The sequence below is a fragment of the Ambystoma mexicanum genome, chromosome 11 (assembly GCF_040938575.1).
Source record: "Ambystoma mexicanum isolate Mex_15411 chromosome 11, UKY_AmexF1_1, whole genome shotgun sequence".
NCBI classification, from domain to species: Eukaryota; Metazoa; Chordata; class Amphibia; order Caudata; family Ambystomatidae; genus Ambystoma; species Ambystoma mexicanum.
The window spans coordinates 1,217,062,101-1,217,077,599 of NC_090934.1; positions in this window are offsets into that span (position 1 = coordinate 1,217,062,101).

Consider the following 15,499-nt stretch of genomic DNA (forward strand, 5'->3'; position numbering starts at 1 on the left):
AACAACAGTGGGGAAGATCTGGGAACAAACAACAGTGGGGACTCCTAGGTGTGAAATAGCAGTCGGACCTACATTGATGTAATACAGTGTTCAGTAGGTGAGTGGTGTGCCCGGGGCATGAGCCTTGGATGTGTAGGCCATCCACCAGGATGGTTATTCCTACCCCACCCGTAGCCCAGGGTCTGTGGCAATGAGGTCTCCGGCTTGTACCCATCTTCTGAGTGCGATGATGGGGTAATGGGGCACACTTGTCTTTGTCATGGAGAATACTTGCCACCTGCCACACATTTTCCTCCACCATTCAATGCATGGGGGTGCCCCCTGCTGCTCCCACATATATCTGCTGCAGACCGGGAAAAGGTAATCCCGAGATTAAGCCCATTTGCAGCTCTGTTTTCTGCTGCCACCCTAAACCTGGAGATCATGGGTCATCTATTGTATTCTTTCTATAAGCCTCAGTAGAATGAAATAGTTTGCCGGCTCATCCAGGATATACACTAGTGAATTTCAGCGTGCACACAGGTACACGTAGAAGGTGCACCAACTGACTGAGGAATCTAATAAAGCGCATACAAATGATATATTATTAAGATTTACCTGCTGTACTATCATTGAGCAAATAAGGTTCATATGGGAGAAAAGTAATTCTGGATGGGAGAGTGGAGACAAATCAAAAGGTGATGGATGCAAGCTTTGGAATTAATCTTTCCCACTGCTGGGCACACTTTGGACACCCTTCCATGCCACCCCTTGATGCCATAATTCTTCAGCACGTCGGTACCACTGCAGAAGGGGACTAGCCATAGACAAAGGAGACTTGGTGCTAACACAAAAAGGTGTAGTTCAGTCTCAACTGCTTGGCCACGCCTCGTCTGCAATGGAGCACAAGCCACCACAGACGTTTTTGGGCCTTGTGGTCTAGCAGGTCAGACAGGACTGGTCACATTAGGTGCAGGACCAAGACTGAGATACACAGTTGAGGCTAATCACCACATACACGCCAACACTATTGCATTGGAGTACATATAGGAGGGAGATGGTATGTGAGGAAGGACACAACGCCTATAGGCATTATGTGGGTATTTAGCCACATATTGACTGTCCGTGGCCATGTTGTGGAATCAGAAACAATACAATATTACGGCTGTTACACCGAGCAAAGGAAAATAAACTGACACGGGCTTATAAAGATTCCCAGAATCTTTATTACAAAACTGAACAGTATTCAACAAAGTACACAAATAGCTATTTGGCCGTCAATACATCACAGAGACCATCAGCAGGGTTCAATGTGAGCAGTGACAGAATTTCCTAGCTGGACATCGACGCATTTATACAATTCGTAAAATGATGTCCAGCCCTTTTACAAGTTAATCATACACTGGGCTAGGGTCGCGCCAGGTTCCCTTTCCTAATTTACATATCTCGTGCATGCGGTTTACTTTTTTAATACATTTACTAACACACTCCATTATTCTTTAATCTAACATTTACACTCTTTACATGTTGGTTTAATACAGACCAAACAAATGTTTCACTTATTATATTTGGATAACATTACTTTCCTTATATACTTGTTGTTTAATTTTGCTAATACAAGTAATCCCCTGCTCCCGAGGTCAACAAAGGACAAGGTCTACATGACCCTAACATATAGCCTGAGGGCAGGTTGGACATTAACTCCCCTACAGAGGTTGGAGAGGTTAAGGCAAGAACAAGGACACACGAGACGGCCATTTTAGATTACAGGGTGACTTTGTATAAAACCCCAAAATGGCGGTTTCTAACCTAAAATGGAGGCTTGATTCAAGATGGCGGCTTACATCAATTTCTAAGGTCAAGACCTTGCCATAGAGAGCTATTCGCGTACAATTTTAAGCAACTTGGCATAGGCCAATATACATACAAATCGTTTGTAATAAGAGACATAATTTAATATCCGGTTTGATAATGTTAATCCCCATGGCCGTTTCCAAACACTACCCACTCCTCGCTGCCAAAAACACACCCTCTTGGGATCTTATTGAGCTAACTCTATATAGCCGTAGCATCAAACGTTGTGCTGTTTAGTGCCTGCCACTGTTGATTCTAAGCCGTCTTCTGAGATGCAAAGACTTAATTGCTAATGTAATTGAGTTCCTGGTATACCAGTACCTAGAATGTATGTCTTAACCAAGTACCTAAAATGTATGTCTTAACCAAGTGTGTGTTTGACCACTTGATTTCTAAGCAATAAGTGTGTCCTCATATCTGTTCCTTACACTGAAGTTCATTTAAAAACAAGCATTCAAGAAGTAAACAATTGTGCCTTGTGCAAAGGTATTAGATAGGCATTTGCTAGGTAATGAAATCATATGGCTAGGTACTTACACCCTTTTGCAGCTGTTCTCATCTCATGGATAACTAGTATCCTTTTGCAGTGCCTGGGAAATGTATCATTACACAAAAGCCAAAACTGTTGGTTTTTAGCAATGTTTGTTGGTTCTAGTTCATCTCCATAGGTTAAAGTGTATATGATCAGATGTGGATGTCTTGCTTGTGATGCCTAGAAAACCAAGCTGCCACCTCACTGATTGGTTCCAAGGCCATATAAAAAATATAAATGCTTGCAAGGCGAGTGCAGACCACTTCCAGCTCTTCCAGTTATTGCATCTTTGTCAGTGTGAAAGTCACCCTGCAAGATGTTGGCATGGTTCAGACTGGTGAAAACTGACCTGATACATTTATAATGTTTGAGTAACTGGTAATAAAGCCTGTATGCCAACAGATCTGTTGTGCATTGTGGCACTTATCTGGACATCTATTTGATGTAACTATTGGGGGTTTAGGCTACTTAAATACCCTTTGGACATTGAACCCCTCAGGTTGCAACCTTGGCCGACACAGATACTGAGATTCTAAATTTCAACATAGACTACCTGGATGGAACTCAAGCTGGCTTGGATAGACATTGAGGCACACCCTTATTTCACTACCGTGGACATAATACTCCGACACGACAACTAGGTCTGAAAAAAGTAGATCAGCTTTGGGTTGACTGTGGTCTCGTGCAGAAGGGATGCGATCTTGAAATTTGGGCTGAACTGCCTTTTTGGGTTGGGACTGAGTCTGAATTGCATATGGTCTTTCCCCTACTGTAATGCCACAGCAGGTTGAAAACAAAGGATTGGGGGGTTAACCAGAAAAATTGCCATGGTTAAGTTTCAATCATATTCAATGACATCTAGCCATTACTAACACCCTGTACGCTCTTGCTCCAGTCATGAGTATCCGCCTGGAACCTGCCTCTAAGTGTAACTCCTGGTATGACTCTTAACTTGCATCCCTGAAAATCAAGTTAAGAGCTGCGCAACGGAAGTGGCAGACCCCATGCTCACCACTGACAAACTGGCCTGTTGTCTGCTCCAAAGGCAATACAGACTCTCCTTCTGCACCAAAAAAAGGGCCCACATCCAGCCTTTCATCTCTGGTGCATCCTATAACATGGCTCTTTAAAATATGTAAAATATGCAGGGAACCAGCCAGCACTTCCACAGTCGGACAGCTGGAGAGTTAGAATCAAGAGATGCAAGTAGTTCCTCACAGGTGTTTACAAGAGCAGTTTCCGTACCTCTGGATGCTCGGAATCCAGATTGATGGTAGTGGAGGCAACCAACAAGTTCAGTTTGCCGGGTAAGTTGGGGGAAGGCCATCTTCTCAATGAGTTTCCAGAGGAAGGGAGTGACAGATATGGGGCGGTAGCTTAATGGACAAGTGGGGTCTGCTGAAGGTTTCTGCAGGAGGGGGCACACAAGATAGTGCTTGAGGGAAGAGGGGAAAGATCCAGAAGCAAAACAGTGTTTGCAGAAATCAGCAAGTGCAGGGCAAGAGAGCCAATGTTGTCTTTATTGGTTCTGGAGGAGCTCACCTCTTCTGTCCCAGGCCCTCTGCAACGCATTGGCCACATGCTTTACAACAAAAGCTCAGGACATCCTGAGCACCCTTGCGTCCCACTCCCCTCCTCCTCCACCACCACCCTGCCTCCTATGGCCTCTCCCCGCCCTCTGCCTTTCTCTCCTCCTTCTCCCCTATCACACCTGATGAAGTCACTAGAGTTGTCCGCTCCATGAAGGTCTCCTACAAACAGGTTTCCTCCTGTTCCTCCAGAACCAATAAAGACAACATTGGCTCTCTTGCCCTACACTTGCTGATTTCTGCAAACACTGTTTTGCTTCTGGATCTTTCCCCTCCTCCCTCAAGCACTCTCTTGTGTGCCCCCTCCTGAAGAAACCTTCAGCAGACCCCACTTGTCCATTCATCTACCGCCCCATATTTGTCACTCCCTTCCTCTGGAAACTCATTGAGAAGATGGCCTTCCCCCAGCTTACCCAGCAAACTAAACTTGTTGGTTGCCTCCACTACCATCCATCTGGATTCCGAGCATCCAGAGGTACGGAAACTCATCTTGTAAACACCTGTGAGGAACTACTCACATCTCTTGATTCTAACTCTCCAGCTGTCCTCATTCTACTTGAGCTCTCCTCCGCTTTTGATATGGTCAACCACTCCATTCTCATAAAACGGCTCCATGATACCCTGGGTATCTTGGAACGGGCACTTTACTCGCTGACCTCCTTTCTCTGTGACGGTCCATCCCAGGTTATTCTGGGATATTTCTCCTCTCCTACCACTTTCTCCACCCATAATGTCTGCAAAGGCTCCAATCTCTCTCCTTGGCTCTTTAACACTTACCTTGCTCCATTAGCACACCTCGTTTCTACCTTCTCCCCTAACGTCCAGTGCTATGCAGATCACACACAACTCTTCTCCAAACTTCCCTCTGACCCTCTCCTTACTTCCTCCATCATTCCTGACTGCCCATCTGCCATCCAGTCCTGGTGCACTTCCAATGATCTCTACCTCATTGCCAGCAGGACTGAGATCCTTCCTATTGGCACTCATGCTCCCTCTTTCCTCCCCTCACTCTGGCCATCCCCTATGGGCACTCCTCCTCTCCTTCATCCGAACCCAGAAACCTTGGAGACATCTTCGACTCCTCTCTTTCCTTCCTCCCTCACATTCAGGACCTTGCCAAGAAGGACCACTTTCAACTCTACCTACTGCAAGGAATTCACCCTTCCTCACTTTCCCCCAGAAGGGCAATGCCTCTAAAGTTCTGGATCTCTTGAGGCTAGACTACTGCAATAGCCTTTTCCTTAATCTACCCTCTTCTTCTCTGCAACTCCTCTGGCTAATCCAGAATAGGGCAGCAAGACTTATCCTTGGCCTGAAGCCCAGGAACCGCATCTCTCCAGCCCTAAAAACTCTCCACTGGATCCCGGTTGCTGCAAGGATCACATTAAAATCCCTCTGCATCATCCATAAGGCTGTCTGGGGCTAGCAACCATGCTATCTACAACTTGCTCTTACTAAATACTCTCCATCCAGACCTCTATGTTCCGACGGGCACCAACTCTCTGTGTGTGAAGTGCTTCACTAAACAGAGAGCTGAGGGGCGATCTCTTTCCTCGGGCAGGCCCCCCTTCCTCTTCGTCTTGAGCCGGATCTCCTCAAATTCCAGAAGCTCCTCAAGACTTTCCTTTTCTCCTCCTCCTTCCCTTCCTCCCTCCTCTACTAATGCCACAGTTGCTGATATTCGTGACCAGGGTCCTTATGTGTCCTTTTAGGCCCTGGCCTCACACACCCAATCGCCTTCAGCCTCGGCCAGCTCATAGCACTTGCCTCGACTCCCAATGGCCATTGCAGGCCTGCACTTATTTATTTATTGGCAGCTAACCACTCCCTAGCACTTCCTCCACTTGGCACTTACTGCTGCTCACTCCCAAGAACTTCCCTCTGGGCACAACTAGCACATACCACCCACTCCCTCTTTCCCTCTCCTCAACCTGCACTTGCACGTTCTGAATGCTCACAAGGCCTAGTAGGTCCGCCTCTATACTTCATTGTTTTAGTTGATTTTCATTCCCATGTCCCCTCCCTGTTGCCATGTGGGTGCTTTGAAACACAATTTACTTGCTCTATAAACGCCTTACAAATGCACAATAAATAAATAAATAACCTTCTAGCCATCAAACGACAATTTGCCATTTGACAGGGATAAAGGCTTTGCGGTTTCTGAAGCTCTGCTTAGAAACTACTGAAAACATCTCAATCTATTTTTTAGCCATAACCTTTCAATAGTTAGCTATTTACTATTCTAAAGATCAATTTCCAATATCAATGTCAGGCTGGTGGAAGCAGTGTACTAGGACGTATACGTGTGTTAATTGAGGATAAGGATATCCTTGACAATGCTTCATCTGCCTCTAGGCCAGAAAGAGGCAAGGAATCAGTCCTTATTTCAGTGCTCATCAGCCTCATATGCAGTGTAGACAGTGGCGGTAGCAGGTCTGTGATTTTGCTTGGCCTGGCAGCAGCTATCTATCTGCAAACGCACGTGTGTATATGTGTATGCATACATGTAATATCTATGGTGCAAACGTAGCTGTCTAGAAATGGAGCACTGCACAAAAAGGGGGAGGTACAGCCCGTGTGCATACCGGGCCTTTGAAACAATCTCTGTTGTGTTTACTCAACAGGAATTGTAGGTGCCACCATCTGATGGATAAAATCCCTTCTACTAACAGGTAACGTTGGTGCCTGTTTTCCTGGCCTATCCTGTGAAATTCCCAGATGGAGTACACCAGAGATCCGCATTCTCGACCCTATGGCTTAATATCTACCCACTGTCTCTCTTCTAGCGTATAGTCTCTTTTCAGTTCCATTGTTAACCTTGAAACTGGAAGACAGTCTGAGGCAAGCTTTTTCCTGCACTCCCACACTATCTGCAACCTACCAACCGGAAGAGACGCCAAATACCCGAGCCCAAGGAAGCTGATCTCGTTAGCCATTATCAATTTCCAAGCCCGGACTTGTCCAGAGAGGAACTATGGCAAACATATTTGTAAACCGTGTTCCTCCACGGCAGACCCTGGAGGAACTTTGGCGGAGCCCTTGGGCTGGCTCCCTTAATAACCGCCTTTTTCTTTTCTGAGTGCACCAGGCAGGAATCAGACGGGCCAGTAGTAAGATTAGACTACCAGCCCATTTCTTTGCTGCTGTATCGAACAGAGAAAGATTATCTTCTAAAATCTCTCTCGATATGGGTTTTCATCTTTTGGGAGGAAAATACCACACCTGCTTGGTGGGTATTGCTTTCTCTGTCATTTGACTTCTAGATCTCGAATTTACTGTCCTCTCTCTAGCTCTTCCCCTATCAGACTTTCCGTTTTTCCTCTCTCTATGTCTATTCCTCTCTCTCTATCTCTCTCTCTCTTTCTTTCTCTCTCGCTCTCTCTTTCTTTCACCCTCTCTCACTCACTCGCTTTCTATTCATCTCTTGCACTCTCTCTCTCTGTGTCTCCCTCTCTCCATCAGTCAGACATTAGAGTATTACGCCTCTTGTCCCTCTTTCTCATCACATTCAATAGTTTTTTAAGGACGTCCAACCCTTACGGAAGCATTTTCCCTGTATTCTCGGGATACTTTTCGTTTCAGTTAAAACATGGCCTCCTCAGGCCCCAGGATCTCAAGAGGCCATCCCACTGTATGCACTTAATTCTTTTGCCTGTTCTCAGGACAGCGGGACAGCGGGCCTGGGCCTGGCAGCTTTGTCTTTTTTCCATTCAATGTTCTCTTTGTAATGGTACTGTGCCAGTACAGCAGGGCCACAGGGGTACACCAGTACAGCAGGGCCACAGGGGTACATCTTCCTTTCAAAAATGTGTCTGCTCACCATGCTGTGCAGCAGTTCCTGTTTGGCAGGGATAGTACAAGGCTCAGGCAGTGTTGTAGGGCCACCAATAGCCCACAAACGTTCTACTTATGCATGTAACACCTGGCACAATGTGGAACTAGTGAGCCCCCCTTTTCCGGTGCTTTGCGCATTCCTGGGATATAGTGTTGGTACTCATGGCTTGCTAATTCTCACCACTAGCCATGTCACAGGAGTGCCCCTGTATTGGTCTCCCAGGATGGTGATGTCCCTCTTGGGGAGAACATCTTCTTGTCATCTCTGTGGCATGTATGTTTCTCTTCTTTTTCCTCTCTGCCCCATAGTTTGCATACAGCCCTGTTTGGATTGCGCCTTCATGTCCTGTTGGGCAAACAGGGTTTGCCTCTCTACTTCCCCCCATTCGCATTACTGTATACTTGGGGTCAGGACCATCTTAACAGTTTTGGGGGCCCGGGACACAGACAGCCTTGGGTGCCCCCTACTCACCTCCCCCGAAACCCATGTCGCCCCCCCCGAAACCCATGTCGCCCACCGAAACCCATGTCCTACTCCCACCCCCTCCAAACCCATGTCGCCCCCCGAATACCCATGTCCTACTCCCACCCCCCTCCAAACCCATGTCGCCCCTCCGCGACTTGACACCCATGCCCCCTTCCAATGTGAAAAATGAAGGGATTACATATCTCGAGTCCAATTAAACTTCAAAGAGCTGCACTAGCTTGTCAGATAGCTCAGGAAGTTGAGTGCTCATTCTGACACCTGTGCGCAGCTTGTTGATGCCGGTTCAAATCCTGTCAGGGCTAACTCAGCCCTTCATCCTTTCAACGTTGATCATAAATTGACTACCACGCAGTGTGGGATAATAATAACTTTAGATACCTGAGGGTTTGTAGCGCTATATGAAACTATATGGTATTAGATAATATTATAATAGGAAAGTTCACTCCAATATCATATCTCCTGCCCGCATTACCTGCTAGGCAGCATCACTTATCAGCCAGCTGGGTGATCCCCGTTTGTGACCCCTCAGGCATTCACTCACCATACCCTGGAAGCAGATAGGCACACCGCCATCCCATCCCGGCACATTATAATTTATGTATTCCTATGTGAAACTTTGCTTTTATCAGATAATGCAATTGTGTCTGTTTCTAAATGTATGCATTTATTATGAAATACAATGTCGGACCACAGTGCTCCTGCATCACAGAACTTTTTTGCATCTCTTCGGGGATACACCAACAGTTAAGCACTTTACAAGTGCCACACAACATAAGCAGCAAGGTAGATTCAAGATTTACTGCACCTGCTGCAGTTATGTTTACCTACCTCATAAATAACTCGCAACTATCCAGGCCATTCAAACTCAGTCATTTTGTTTAATGTACCATAGTTTGCCATTTTAGAATATTGTAAATAACAGATGTCTCTATTACTTAAAGGCATGAGTCGCAATTTATCAAAACAACAACAACTACGCTAGCATATAATATATGCAACTTGAATGATGAGACAACTCTGAGTGCCATCTCAAATTTTAAAAAATGCGAACTAGGGTCCTAAGCTTTTTATTGCAGGCAGATCTTTGTGTTTCAGACAAATGTGCACGCCTCGCAGAACCCCTTCTGCCATACCCCTACTGAAAATATCCCCATTTTAGCAGGATGTTCAGTTAAGCTTTGTTTCAGAAAAGAACTTGCCGGAGGCGCTATTGGGGCAAAGGAAGAGCGACTGGGGATTGTTACCCGAGCCTCGATCGCCTGAGGAACAGAGGGCAGAAAATCCAGGTTGTCCCATTAAAGGTAGGGTTACGGCCAAGACAATTCTAAGTGCCATCTCAAATTCTAAGAAATGCGAACTAAGGTCCGACGCTAGGACCCTAGTTTGCATTTCTTAGAATTTGAGATTTTTATTGCCGGCAGATCTTTGTATTTCAGACAAATGTGCATGCCTCGCAGAACCCCTTCTGCCCCTCACGGCTGGCCCTGGTCACAGAATCAGTGACCTGGGCCCGGCCTGGAACTACTGGCAGCAGCCAGAAGCAGCAGGTCAGGTCACACGGATGGCCCGGCACAGGCGGCAGCGCGGTCCCCTGGTGGTGTCAGGACACCAGCAGGGACCGCGCAGGCGTCCGGCCCCGGCCTGGACATGGGGTCCTTGGTTGGAAACTTGAAATCACTTTGAGGGCGCTTTTACAGTGAAGTCACTTATCTGATTTGGAGTCGGCTCGGCTGCCAGCGGGGACTCTGTCTCCTGTCGGGACCTCAGGGGTTGGGTAGTGGCCGGTGCACACTGCTGCCACTTAGTAGTAGTGACACTGGCAGTGGTCCCAGGCAGCAACTAGGCCACACACACGCACCACACAGTGCAGCAGGCGCTCTCTATCCCAAGAGCGATGCCACGCCTAGACACCTTCACAGTAACTCGTGAAATGAAGGTGGTGCTGCGCTGCCTCCTGTAGCAACAACAACACGTCACCATGTCATTTCACTGCAGCCAATAAAAACTGTACATTCTTTGTTACGATACAGAATGTATCAAATACTGCATAGTAACAACAGAATGGTAGTTTTCATTGGCTGTTTGTAACAGCTTCTTGTTGCATTGCTATTGCTGGTCCCTCCCAGGCCCAGCCATGGCCTGCAACAATGATTTGTGATCCAAGTGAAGTGGAAGGCTGGCACTCACATGACTTCACTTGTTGTCAACTTGAAATCAGTAAGCCGGCCCCAGTGGGGATGGGGCACAGAGAGGAGAGCACTATGTTGTTGCTTACTTCTTGGCCTTTGAGTTTTTATTGAACTTCAAATTAAAGTCATGGCCAGAGAGGGGGAGCCATGCGCCCGTGTCTCCTGCTGCAGGCAGGCTGGCACGTGTTATTCTCACACTCCAGGATCTGTGGGGGTCCCCTCCAGGAAGGGGGCCCGGGGCACATGCCCCGTTTACCCCCGCCATAGAGACGTCCCTGCTTGGGGTGACCTCAGTGGGATTGTCAGTCACATTAATAGAGTGGCAAACTTCAACTTCCATGATTATTTGCTAGTAACTCTGGGTCCAGCTGGATGAGCGTATGGTGGAACAGATAGCCTAACCCAACAGCCAGTGCCTACTCACCACCAGAATCAGACAGAAACAAGCAGGTGGCTCAAGTTTCCACATTGTTGCAGATAACCTCTGGAACAATCTCCCTCTCTACCTTCGCTCAGAGACGTCCTACCAATTCTTCAGAAAATACTCACCTGATTAACTCATAGCCTCCACCACCAGCTTGAACTATTCCTACCATGCAACTGTACCTACCTATGTAACTAGCGCCCACATGCCTGAGGGCTAGGTGCACTGCTATAAATGTTCAAATAAATAAAATAAATAAATATAATGTGCTCTTCTCAGGGACAGAATAATGCTGTGGCAGGGTGTGCAACCTCAGTTAGCCCCATTTCGGCCCTTCATCCTTTCAAGAATAATGGACCAAGCATCACAAAAAGGTATTTATGCCGCACTCGGAAGCAGGCTCTTTACATGACACCATGGACACTCCATCCCCTGCACACCATTACTGATGAGAAAACTCGGTCAAAACGTAGCGAAAATTATTAACAGTTCTAATCAAATTCAGTACAATAAAGATGATACATGCTTTACTGACATGTGTAAATATGTAATTTCTAATTCAAAAGTAATGATAATAAACAAAAAATTCATGAGCTCCACGCCACATTTCTGGAAATATTTCCCTTCGTCAGGAGCAGCAAATCTTAAGTATGAATTTGTGTCAATTTATCTTTATACTTCATACTTCATGTCTCTACAAATATAAGGACATCTAAATGTTAGTGTCAACAGTGTGACATTTTCCATCTCATAGGGAATTTGTCATCCCTAGAGGGTTATAGAGTGGTCTGACACGTATGATTTGTATATGTTAGATGAGGGGGTCTAAATGAGATTAACACTGGTGTTAACCTTTCATGCTTCCATAAAGTGATCGTAAGATGAAGTTATACGGACTATATGGTCGGTCATTGAGAAACACAGACACTGTTCCCTCATACAGTGTATTTCAATACTGTTGTGCTAAAAATAGTTTTGCACTTTAATGCACTATGCACTTTATCGCATATTGAAACATCTTTTTTTGTAATGTTGCATTGAGAAGCATGTTTCCCTGCATTGTTGCACTTAAATAATGTATGTTGAGTTTTGCCTATTTATGTATTTTAAAGCATTTATGTATTTATAAGAATATAATTTGTTTTGAATATATGATGATGTGTTGTATAGATAGTTGTTTGAGAGATTTGCAGAACCTAGTTGGTAAGCGATAACAGCGTGCGTTGTTGGAATTGAGTTGCAATATTGAGTCACCATAATGACCTTTGGTATCCTTTTTGAAGTATTACAATGGTAGGGATACTCTCTCCTCTGTGACATATTGTAGCATCTCCCGTTTATTTGAGTATTAGTCTTTTCTTAGGATAATTTCGAGGGGTGACCTTTTAGACATTTTGTTTACAAAGGTAAGTAAAGATATTTGATAAGTGAAGGAATTGTCAACAAGTTCTAAATTACTTGTAAATATAAGATTAACTCAAAGAGACTTATACTTAGCGCAATTGGAATTCACCTCAATGATTGTACGTGGACAGTTTAGCTGTTAAATTCTTCAAAAAGTAGTGTTCTTAGCAATTTTCTGCATGCGGTAGAAAGGATGACTCCACCTGGTATCATATATATGGAGGTTAGAAAGTGTCCAAAACAAGGTTTGGGTACAATTTGTTATGTTGACCTGACCAGAATATGACTTACCTTCATAAGGAGGGTGCTTCAAGAGTTGAAGGATATAACAGGTCCTCAGAGGACGTCTTTGTCAGTTACAGGTAGTCATAGTCTTGTATCTGTGGATGTAAATCAACATGTATCAAAAACATCTAAAGAATGATATGATATGATATGATATGATATGGCATTTATAACGCACCTATACACAAGTGTTTCAAGACGCGAAGCAGCAAGGGAGGGGGAACATAGGAAAGACAGGGACAGCAATCCTACTAGGCCGAGTGTCATTCAGATCGCGCAAGTGCAGGGGAAGGGGCAAGGGGAAAAGTGCAGAGTGGGAGGGGGAGGGGACAGTGCAGTACAAGGGGTAATAGAATAAATAAAACAATAAGAGAAGTAGGCCAGCTGGTGGCAATTGCAAGGGCATGTGCAGACATCAGGTGTCAAGTGCTGGTGGGGGACTGAAGGGATACAGAAAAACAGTCCCCAAGTGCGGGGGTTGCCAGAGAGGCAGTGCAGGTGTGTAACTGGCAGGGAAGGGGAACTGGGTGGCCAGGTGACCAGTACAGTTTCAGTCTGGAATTCAGCAGGGGAGAGGAGGAGAGAAAGCAGAAGCAAAGAGGAGGAATGTAGGTATGTCTCTGCACCATATTCTGAACATTCTAGAAGATGGGATTGACTAGTTTGTTAATTTTTCAGGAGTGGCTTTTCAATGATGAGCAACGGGGCACCGACCTGTTGGCCACCACCCATCATAGAGGAGCCACTAAAATGTAAAGGAAAATGTGGTTTCCCTTTACACTTCATTTCTCCAGTGTGCATACCCAATAGGCCATTCAAGGGAGGGTTGTTTTGATTCTGCAGCCTTGCATAGCCCATCGATGATGCAGGCTGAATAACTGCAGGTCTAGATGTGCCTAGGGGGCACTCCTACGCTTCCCCGCACAGTTACGTCTTTGTGGGCGGTGAGACAGATTTTCACTGCACTACATCGCATTTCAGAAACCTGGAAGCTCTCCTTGCTACCTGGTCCCTGTCTACATGGACCACGGGAGCTGGAGTCCTGCATTGAAGAGCATTTTTGTATGTGTGTATGCGTGCAGAGATGTCATATGTGTATGTATTTATTTATGCAAGCAGCAGTCTGTGCAAATGCGCATATGGCTGTGCAGTCGGAATGTTGTGTATCGGTGTGAGTGTGCATTTGCGTGGGAATGAAAATGCAATGTGAATGTTCTAGTTTCGGTTGTGAATGATGGATTGAAAAAAGATGTATGGGTGCCTGTCTGCTTGTGTGAATATCCATGGATGTGTGTGTACGTGGAAAGCTGGGGCACTGGTGCACTGACGTAGCCAGCAAGGACATGTTTTCTTACATGGCATAGCATTTTACTAAGTCATGAAGGACAATGTCAACATGGTGAATTTCCTCATATGGGAGAGGATTTCTTCAGCAAGCAGAAACATGTTTTTTTACTGTGGCATGGCATTTTTTACTGGTGTTGCGGGCAAAGCCAATATGATGAGGGTTAGTAAATCGGTGGGGGTCATTTGTTTATTATCATAGCATGGCATTTTATACTGGTTAAAGGGTAAAGCCAACAAAAGTGTTCTTACATATGGGGGCATATGGGCAGGGGCCTTTTGTACAAACAGGAAACACATGTTTTCCTATTGTAGCATGGCATTTTATACTGATAAAAGGGCAAAGCAACTATTGGGAGTGTTCTTACATGTGGGTGGTGGGGCATTTGTGAATCGAGCAAAGAATTGCTTTCTTACTGTGGCATGGTATTTCATACTGGTCTTATGGGCAAAACCAACATGATGGGTATTCTTACATGGTGGGGCATTTGTGCAGTCATCAAAAACATGTTTTTATTTTACTTTGGCATGGCATTTTATAATGGCTTTAAGTGCAAAGCCAACATGAGAGTCATTTGTGCTGACAGCAAGGTTGTGTTTTTTACTGTTGCATGGCATGTTAAACTGGCGTTAAGGACAAAACCAACCCGATGAGTGTCCGTACAATGAGTATGGGCATGTTTCTAACATGCCCAAACAAGATGCACCAGTGTAGGTCAGCATGTCTATGTAGAATGTTATCTTACTGGGGCATTTGTTAGATTGATGGCAAAGCCAACATTAGTGTTCTTACATGGCCATACTGGACGACATTTATACACAAGTCTGGATATCGTTTCTTACTGTGGCACAGTATTTTTTAGTGGCCAACATTGACATGTTTACCTATATCATTAGTGGCATTATGGGCAAAGCAAATATGAGTATCTTCTTATGTGTGAATATTGGTATAAATTGGTGTAGCCAACATGGACATGTATGGGCATAGTCAGCATGGAGGATTTTGTTTACACTGGCAAGATGTTGCATTTTAGCATGCAGCGTTATCATGAAAATGAAAATGTGTTGCAAAATGCTCCTGTGCCCTGTTGGTGACTTGGCATCCAATTGATTGTTTCATGTCTTACCCTACAAACCCACTGTATATTTTGTGGTTTTTTACACAGAAAGTGTGCGGTAAAATGCACCATTTCAACCCACTATTTAAAACGATTTCTCAAGGAAGAGCCCCTCCGACCCCTGAACATCTCTTGATTCAGGCTCCCCCGTATTCATGGTATGTTATGCAATGTGCATGTTATGTTATGGTTTATACCGCACACTGCTTCCATTTGAATGGTCTCCAGGAGCTCATGTGGCTATGTAAGAAAGGTGGGTGGGGTTGGTTAGGTAGGGAAGAGGGATAGGATAGAAGTTGTGCGCTTCTGTATTTGTTTGCAGAGCCAGGAGAAACTGTCCTCTCTGCGTGTCAGCTTTCTGTGTGTGTTTTTCTGTGTGCACTGGGCTTCTTGGGTCTGATGGGGTAGCGTCCAGTGTCTGAGCTGTTTGTTGTTTGCAACAGTTTGGTCTTGTGGCATG